The 9,254-nt window shown below is 45.5% G+C and overlaps 1 non-coding gene across 1 annotated transcript; it reads right to left on the reverse strand.

Annotated features, from left to right (window-relative positions):
- Positions 1-738: 738 nt before the first annotated feature.
- LOC114006304 (U6 spliceosomal RNA) lies at positions 739-847 on the reverse strand. Its single transcript, XR_003548040.1, has one exon. It is a non-coding gene; the product is annotated as a U6 spliceosomal RNA (small nuclear RNA).
- Between the last annotated feature and the right edge of the window lie 8,407 nt (positions 848-9,254).

Genomic DNA, 9,254 nt, shown 5'->3' on the forward strand with positions numbered 1-9,254 from the left:
TCTCTCTGGTCAAATTAAAATAAGTGAATGAATAAATAAAATTAAATAAATAATTATTTTAAAAGATCATTTGATTGTTTTTTTTTGTTTGTTTGTTTGTTTGTTTGTTTTAAAGAAGCTATAGAAGGCCAGACCCCTGGCTAAGTGCTAAGAGAAGCTGGATTCTACATGGCTGACTGCAGTTTGAATCCTGGCTCTGTTGGCTTGAAAAATACCACAGGCCCATGTGCACATGTGCCCAAAATCCCAATAGGACAGAGAGATGGAGGGATTGGCATGACCACATCCCATTGGGAGGTTGCTTTTTCTCTCTCTTTCTCTAGTGTGCACGTGTACATGCATGTGCCCTCTAGCAATTGAAAATAAAATAAGAAGCTATAGAGCAGACCAGCAGGTGGCATGGTGGTTAAGGGTGCTGGACTCCCACATAGCTGACCATGGTTCAAGTCCCAGACGTGGTGGCTTGCTTTCTCACTTTCCCTCTCTCTTTCTCTCTCATTCTCTCACTCTGTCCCTCTCTGGTCAAATTAAAAATAAATAAGTAAATAAATAAATAAAGTTAAATAATTATTTTTTTAAAAAAAAGAAGCTATAGCGAGGACTTCAACTACAATTATAATTATTTTTTAAGCTGTACTTAAATTCAAGGCAAGTACTCTTGGGTTCGTTTATGTTTTTAAATTTTCATATATTTTTACATGACTAAAATTTTCATTTGAACAAGAAGTTTGTTTTTTAAAAAATATGAAATGTTCCAAGAATTTGCATGTCATCCTTGCACAACGGCCATGCTAATCTTCTGTGAATCATTCTAATTATATCATATCAGTTGTCAAAGCAAACACTGCATAAGGGATTTTTTTTTAATTTTGCTGGAGGGTGTGTGCACACTCTAGAGAGAAGAGAGAGAGAGAGAGAGAGAGAGAGAAAGCTACTTTCTCCCATTGGGATGGAAATTTCTTTAATTTATTTAAAATTTGTTATATCTGGGTAGGTGGTTTTTATTTTTTTCTGAATAGTGTTTTGTATCTTCCAAAGTTTTTATAATGGCATATATTGTTTAGGTAATCTAAAAATCTTTTTTTCTTTCTTTCTTTCTTTCTTTTTTTTTTTTTTGGAGAGGTATTTGCTATAGGGTGCGTGCACTCACCAGACAGATAGAGAGAGACAGAAAGCGAGAAATCACCCCCCGAGGGGGATGGCCACACCGCAATCCCTTCTCCTCCATTCTCCTCTCGGGATCTTGGGCACGCACGCACACGCGCCCGGCATGAGTTTTAAGCCACCGGGTCCAGGACTCAAACCACGGTCGACTACATGGGAGTTCAGAGACATAGCTAACTGCTGGTCCCTAAAAATCGTTTTTAAAAGTAACATAGACAGCTTGGAGGTGGTGTGGAGGTTAAGGCGGTAGATCCCACTGAGTCTCAGACTTGAGTCTTTGAACTCACTTGATAATCATGCCAGGAACGTGTGAGCACCCAAAATCTCAAGAGAGAAATGGAAGAGAAGGGATTGCAGCGTGACCATCCCCTTTGGGGGTGATTTCTCTTTTACTTCCTGTCTTATTTTAAGTTTATATATTTATTTCTTCCAGGAGTAAGAAAGACAGCAAGAGAGGAAGAGAGAGAGAGGTCCCCCAGGAAGGTCCTTATGCCACAATCCACCTCCAGGCTCAGCTGGCCTGGATGACAGCACCCGTGTACCCAGTGTGCTCAGGGAGATCCCAGAAAATGACTCCAGAACCTCTCCTCTGTGGATCTGGGCGCAAGCACTGCACCCCCACCTGGCTCCTCGAATTTCACTTTAATTTCGCTTCAATCCCTCTTGCCCGACCCCAATACGAAGTAGTAAACCAGGCATCATTGCACTTCAAGCATCAAGCTACTTGCCGGACTTACCGCTTTCTAGCTGCTCACGCCAGTCTCCCACAGGGCTCCTGGTCTTGGCACACAGGTTGGATTGGTTCAGGAATCCATAGCGACACCCAGGAAGCTTTCCTGGTGGGAGACAATACCCCAGAGCCGAGTGCTTGTCCTGACCTGGCCACTAGGGGCAGCGTGCACTCTGGGAAAATCAAGGCATTTCTCCGGGCTTCTTTTTTCTTTGAAAATAGAGATAACTCATGGCTTATCTCACTGCTTCCTGTAAATACAAAAAGAAAGAAGGCATATGGAAATGGTTTAGACTTTAACTTGGGACAGTTAAGTTTTCCCCAAACGCCCAACTCCCTGTTAAAAATCCCCAACATCAGGCCTGGGTGCAGATTAGTAGAGTGTCTCCTCCCTTTGGCAGCAGGATAGTCTTTGGATTCACCAACTTTTCATGGATTTTTTCTCCCTCTGGGGGCACACAGTAAGATTGCACTTCCTACTTTCTCGAAGTTAGGGGTGCCCATGTCATTTGCTTTGTCCTGCGAATTTTGAGCGTAAGTGATGTGTGCTTCTTCCAGGAAAACACTTGAAGAGCTATTAGAAGAACCGCCATGTTTGTTTCCAGCTGTAGGGTGACTGTGGGATTGTGTGGTGGCAGAGCCTCAGAAACCCTGAGTCTCCGATCCAGCAAGGTGAGCAGAGCCTCCCAGCAGTAGACCTGTAGCTTGACAGAGAGATAAGCTTTCCTTAAGCACCTGCGATTTGGGGATTGTTTGTAATAATAGCCCAACTCAGTCTAGACTTCCACACACTGCAGGCAAGAACCAGGGTAGTCAGTGGATTACAGAGAAGGCGGGGTGACCACAGTGTGAGTCTTCATCAGAAATGAAAATAACGGAGTTATAAGAGGGTGTGGATTCCTGAGCTCTCGCCTGTTACTCCCTGCATGACTCAGCAGAAACATTGCGTGCTTCTCCATCAGTACCAGAGGAAGAGTGTTTTCCAGGCTCTATGACCCTTGCAGAGAACTCCCATCTCTTTCAGAGAGGGGTTTACATCCAGTGACAAATGGCCAAGTCGAGATTGGCACTGTAACTATTGACACTGTTTGCCAAGTATTTCTGGTTCTCCTTTCCAGAAATATGGTAGGACTGTCCTTCCCAGCCCTTTGGGCTTAGGTGGGGCCATGTAACTAGTTATGTGCAATGAGTTATAACCAATTCGTTGCCAGTAGGAAGCCTCTGAGCTCTTTCTCCCCTTTTGATCCATGGTATTACAGACAGTGACTGGTCAAGCAGCAGAGATTCCTCAGTATAAGGAGCTAGTCCCTCTTGCCCAGTCCTAAATAGGTAGTAGTAAGTTAAAAAGAAACTCTCGTATATGAAGCCACTGAGAGTCTGGGGTTATTTCTTACAGCAGCGTAGCCTGGCCTCTCCTGACTGACATCTCAACCCTGAGATGACATTGCTACTTCCTTTGAAGTGTTCCCAACCACCACAACCCTCACCTGAAGTTACACCATCCACTCCCCTCCATAACCTGGCTAACTGAGCAACAGCAAAATAAAACAAAAACAAAGAAACTAAATAAAACACAGAGTCCCCCGGGGCTTTATTAATGGCGGTATTACTATAGACCCCCCTGCAGGCTTTGAGCCTGGTTCTTAAGTACCATGTGTGGCTAATCTCCTGGACGGCTCTGAAGATGAGGACATAGGGGGACCAGTAGTTAGCATAATGGCTATGTCGCTGGACTCTCATGTAGCTGACCGCAGTTCGAGTCCCGGACCCGGTGGCTTAAACTCACGCTGGGTGTGTGTGCGTGCGTGCCCAAGATCCCAAGAGGAGAAGGGATTGTGGCGTGGCCATCCCCCCTGGGGGGTGATTTTTCGCTTTCTGTCTCTCTGTCTCTCTCTGTCTCTCTGGCAAGCACACATGCCCTATAGTAGCAAAAACATCTCCAAAAAAAAAAAAAAAGATGAGGACATAGTGCTCAAGAAAGGATGTGATTGGGACCAGCAGATGGCTTAGTGGTTACGTTGCTCATCTCCCATGTAGTCGACCACAGTTTGAATCCCAGACCGATGGCTTAAAACTCACATCAAGCGTGTATGGGTATGTGCCCAAAATCCCCACTCCCCAGAGGGGTGATTTCTCACTTTCTGTCTCTCTGTCTCTCCAGTGAGTGCACACATAGCAAAAGTCTCTCTCTTAAAAAAAAAAAATAGAGGATGTTGTTTTATCGCCTGTCTCCAGTTCAAAGCTTGATTTCCCAGAAGAAAAGTAACAAGTGAATTTTTTAAAGAATTATTTTATTTAACTTTATTTATTATTATTATTTTTTAATTTTATCAGATAGAGAGAGAGAGAGAAGGAAAGTCAGAAAGGAAGCCATCAGGTCTAGGACTCAAACCGTGGTTGGTTGCATGGGATTCCAGTGCCTTAACCACCACACCGCCTGCCAGGTCCAAGTGAATTTTTTAAAATTATTTTACTTATTTATTCATTTATTTTAATTTGACCAGACAGAGAGACACACGAGAGAGAGAGAGAGAGAAAGTGAGGAAGCTAGCCACCAGGTCCGGGACTGGAACCATGGTCGGCCATGTGGGAATGTCCAGCACCTTAACCACCACACCACCTGCTGGTCCCCCACGTGAATTTTTAAGGTCTATTAGTACTCATGACTTTTCTAATTTTTAATCTACCCCGTGTGATTCCACTGATTCATAATTCCATCCTTGTATGTGCGTGTAGGGGTGTGTGTTGTGTGTGTGTATAATTTATTTATAAATGTTCTGAGAAACGAAACGAAAGGAGTACTCTGCTGCAGCCAGGTGATCTCTAACAGGTGAGGAATCGTGGTCACTCTGCCCATCTAAGCCCCACAGGTATCTTCTTTTTTCTTTTTTTCTTTTTTCTTTTTTGAGAGGTTTTTGCTATAGGGCGCGTGCGCTCGCCAGAAAGACAGAGAGAGTCAGAGAGACAGAAAGCGAGAAATCACCCCCCAGGGGGGATGGCCACACCGTAATCCCTTCTCCTCCATTCTCCTCTCGGGATCTTGGGCACGCACGCACACGCGCCCGGCGTGAGTTTAAGCCACTGGGTCCGGGACTAGAACTGCGGTCGGCTACATGGGAGTTCAACGACACAGCCATTACGCTAACTGCTGGTCCCCAGGCATTTTCTTTACTGAGTAGTTTTTTTTCCAAGTGATGGAAGGGTGCTTAGAGAAGTACTCATCTCATCGACAGAGCCTCTCCTCGCCATAGGAAACACACGTGCCTCAGCCTCGATGTGGTTTTGGTTTTGAGACAACATCTCTGCAACTCTTGGCTCATTCTGAGAATATGTAAACTGTATTCAGCGGACCGATCATGAGGTCTGAAAACTTACTTATTCACGTGTGTTTTCATCTGATTACGGAGATGTTGCGAAGACCAAGAACGTTATTCTCCAAAGAATATGTATCTGTAGTGGGAGAAATTTTCTGAATGTGACGATCAGAGATTGGCTCTCACGTAAGATTAATGGTTTGCAGGGTTTTAGAAACTTCATTGGAATATCTGCTTTGAGAGGAAGGAGAGGCACCTCCAGGTGAGGTTTTAGGAACCCATAGTGGTGGTGCAGTGGGTAAGGCACCTGGATTTCCCAGGGCTGACCATGTGGATCGAGTCCTGGACCCAGTGGCTTGAAAAACGCCAGGCACATGAGTGTGCATGCCCAAAATCCTTGAAAGGAAAATGGAGGGAAAGGATTGGTGTGGGCATCTCACCTGAAGTAGGGATATTTCTCACTTTCTCTCTCTCTCTCTCTCTCTCTCTCTCTCTCTGTGTGTGTGTATGTGTGTGTGTGTGTGTGTGTGTGTGTGTCTCCAATGAATGCCCATGCCTATTAGCAAATTTTTAAAAAGTGACAAACATAGTAATGTACATGGTGTGTTCAAAGGTAAAAAGATGTATGGTCAGGGCCGGCAGGTGGCGTGGTGGCTAAGGATGCTGGACTCCCACATGGCCAACCACGGTTTGAGTCCCGGACCTGGCGGCTTGCTTTCTCACGTTCCTTTTCTCTCTCTGTTCCTCTCTGGTCAAATTAAAATAAATAAATAAGGGACCAGCAGTTAGCATAATGGCTATGTCGCGGGACTCCCACATAGTTGACCGTGATTTGAGTCCCGGACCCAGTGGCTTAAACTCACGCCGGGTGCGTGTGCGTGCGTGCCCAAGATCCCAAGAGGAGAATGGAGGAGAAGGGATTGCGGCGTGACCATCCCCTCTGGGGGGTGGTTTCTCGCTTTCTATCTCTCTGTCTCTCTCTGTGTGTCTGGCGAGCGCACGCGCCCTGTAGCAAAAACCTCTCCCCACAAAAAATAAATAAATAAATAAAATGAAATAAAATCAATTATTAAAAAGAAATAAAGATATACGTAAAGAGAAAGTGTGGAGCCAGGCGAGGACAGGAAGCTGGCTGCTGGGTTCAGGGGGTGGTCAGGTTAAGCCCTATTGAGAAAGGGAGATGTAAGCAAAGACTTGGAGAAGCTTAGGAGTCAGCCCAGCAGAACCATAGGTAAGAACGCTCGAGGCTAAGGCAGACCAGTGGAGCTGGGGTTGATTAAGCAAGAGAGGAGCACAAGCTGAACATTCTTAATCCCAAAATCCAAAATGTTCCCAAATCCGAAATTCTGAGCAACAATTTGATGCTTTTTTGCTTTCTGATGGTTCAATATACACAGGCTTTGTTTCATACATGAAATCATTTAAAACGCTGTATTAAATTACCTTCGGGGTATGTGCATAAGGCCTGAATGAAGCCTAAGTGAATTTCATATTTAGACCAAGATAGCTCAGCATGTACGTGTAAATATTCCAAAATCTGAAAGAAATTTGGAATCAGAAACACTTCTATTCCTAAGCATTTCAGAAAAGGGATACTCAACCTGTGAAGGACAAGATCAGAGAGGCCCGATAAATATTTGTTGCATGAATAAATAAAAAAATAAACAAATATTCACGTTCAACTTTTGCTTTGAAGAATTTTCACACGCCTTGCATATTTTCCCATAGGTGAGAAAACGGTCCCCAGCTTTACCCAGTACACCAGCCAGAATCTCTGTAGACCACGTGACAACTCCCCAAAGCATTGTGTCTTTTTGTGGCCGAAGAGGAAGTCTCTCCTGGCCTGTCCTTTTAACCGGAAGTCACCAGTCCCCTCTTGGCCTGGATTCACACAACGGAGTCTGAAGCTGAGGAAATACAGCTCATTCCAGCTCCAGACACGGCCCTGGTGCTGACAGGCCACTCCACCTTCAAGGCCGACGTGATGGGAGCCAAAGAGCAGGCTGAGCGACAAGAAGGCCTTGGAAGAGGCAGGGAGCCACTAGGTCGCTCAGCACGCCGAGCAGATGGAGGTGGGCAGGAGAATGGGCTCTTTGTGAACAAGTAGCTCGCCCCCCACCCCACTGAAATCCACTCTCCAGAAGGTTCTGCAACCCACGCACACTGACAGGAGAAATCACTGCTTTCCAAATATCACTGCAGGATCAACTCTCAGAGGCGTGGCTGACTGGATCAGCACCTCCCGAGAAATCTGCTCGAAATGCAGGTTCTGGGGGCCAGCGGGTGGCTTGGGGGTTAAGGTGTTGCCTCCCAGGTGGCCGATTGTGCAGGTAAGTCCCAGATCTGGCAGCTTGAAAATCACACCAGGAGCATGTGCATGTGTGCCCAAAACCCTGAGAGGAGAATGGAGAAGGGATTGAAGCTTGGCAATTCCCCCTGCGGGGTGACTTCTCACTTTCTCTCTCTCTCTCTCTCTCTCTCTCTCTCTCTCTCTGTCTTTCTCTGGAGAGTGCACACACCTTATAGCAGGAACTTAGAAAGAAAGAAGAAAGAAAGAAGGAAGGAAAGAAAGAAGGAAGGAAGGAAAAGAAGAGAAGAGAAGAGAAGAGAAGAGAAGAGAAGAGAAGAGAAGAGAAGAGAAAAGAAAAGAAGAGAAGAGAAGAGAAGAGAAGAGAAGAGAAGAGAAGAGAAGAGAAGAGAAGAGAAGAGAAGAGAAGAGAAGAGAAGAGAAGAGAAGAGAAGAGAAGAGAAGAGAAGAGAAGAGAAGAGAAGAGAAGAGAAGAGAAGAGAAGAGAAGAGGAAAAGAAACGAAACGAAACGAAACAAAATGAAACATCTGTTGGATTATCTTACTGATTTCTAGAAGTTATGTATTCTGAATATCTGTCCTTTGTCAGATATACAAAATAACAAATTTCTTCTATAGTATGGTTCGCATATTGTTGTAGAATCTTTTTGTTTTTTTTTTTAAGTTTTGCATGTGTGCTTGCCAGAGACAGAGAGAGATAAAGAGAGAGAGGGAAAATAAGAAGTCATCCCCCAGGAGGGATGGCCATGCCACAATCGCTTCTCCTCCATGTCCTCTTGGGATCTTGGGTGCACACACACACACACACACACACACACACACACCCGGCCTGATTTCCAAGCCACAAGTCTGAGACTTGAACTCCTTTCAGACACGTGGAATCCAGCTCCTTAACCCCCACGCCACCTGCTGGCCCTCTACTGGGATCTTTTAATGAAGAAAGCTCTTCATTCAATATAGTCTGACGTATTTTTATTTTGTTTGTCGTTTATACTTCTTTGAGAATTGTCTACACTAAGATCATGAGAAGTATTCTCCTTGTTTTCTTTTGAAATCCTCATTTACTTTAGTTTATTGATTTCTCCCATGAGTGAGAGACAGAGATCACCCACAGCAGGGTGTTGATATGGCTATCCTCCCAGCCTGGGTGGGGCCTGAATCATGGGCAAGTGCCCGGCGTGCTCAGGGAGGTCTCTGGACGTGAATCTGGGACCTTCTCACGTGCATCAGCCTCAGGAAGTGTTTTACTGCGGTGCCACCGGCCAGCCCCTCGCCCCAAGAAACTTAATTTTGTTTGTTTTTACTTTTATAAACTTTCCTTTATGACAGAGCATGTGCACACAAGAGTGAGCGGGAGGGAGAGATGAGCCCCACTACAGGGTCCTCAGTGGTGACACCCGTCCTCCGGCTCCAGCTCGTTGGATCCTGAAGACTCACATGCCTGCCTGGTGTGCTTTGGGGCCAGCTGGTCCTGGGATTCGAACCACAGACTTCTCCTGAGCGGCACGTTCCCACTGTGCCATGGAGCCAGCCCCTTTTATGTTTGGCTAACTCTTTCATATTGTATTATATCATTGTATTATTATTACCCATGGTACGGCACACACACACACCTGAGGGAGAGAGAAGCCCCTCCACAGGGCTCAGACATACCTCAAACCCTCCCCCTCGTCCTCCAGCCGAGGCTCCAGGGCGTGCACACGCGTGTGCCCAGCACATTTCCAGGCCAGCGATTGTA

This window comes from Tupaia chinensis, unplaced genomic scaffold (assembly GCF_000334495.1).
Source record: "Tupaia chinensis unplaced genomic scaffold, TupChi_1.0 Scaffold146907_1, whole genome shotgun sequence".
NCBI classification, from domain to species: Eukaryota; Metazoa; Chordata; class Mammalia; order Scandentia; family Tupaiidae; genus Tupaia; species Tupaia belangeri.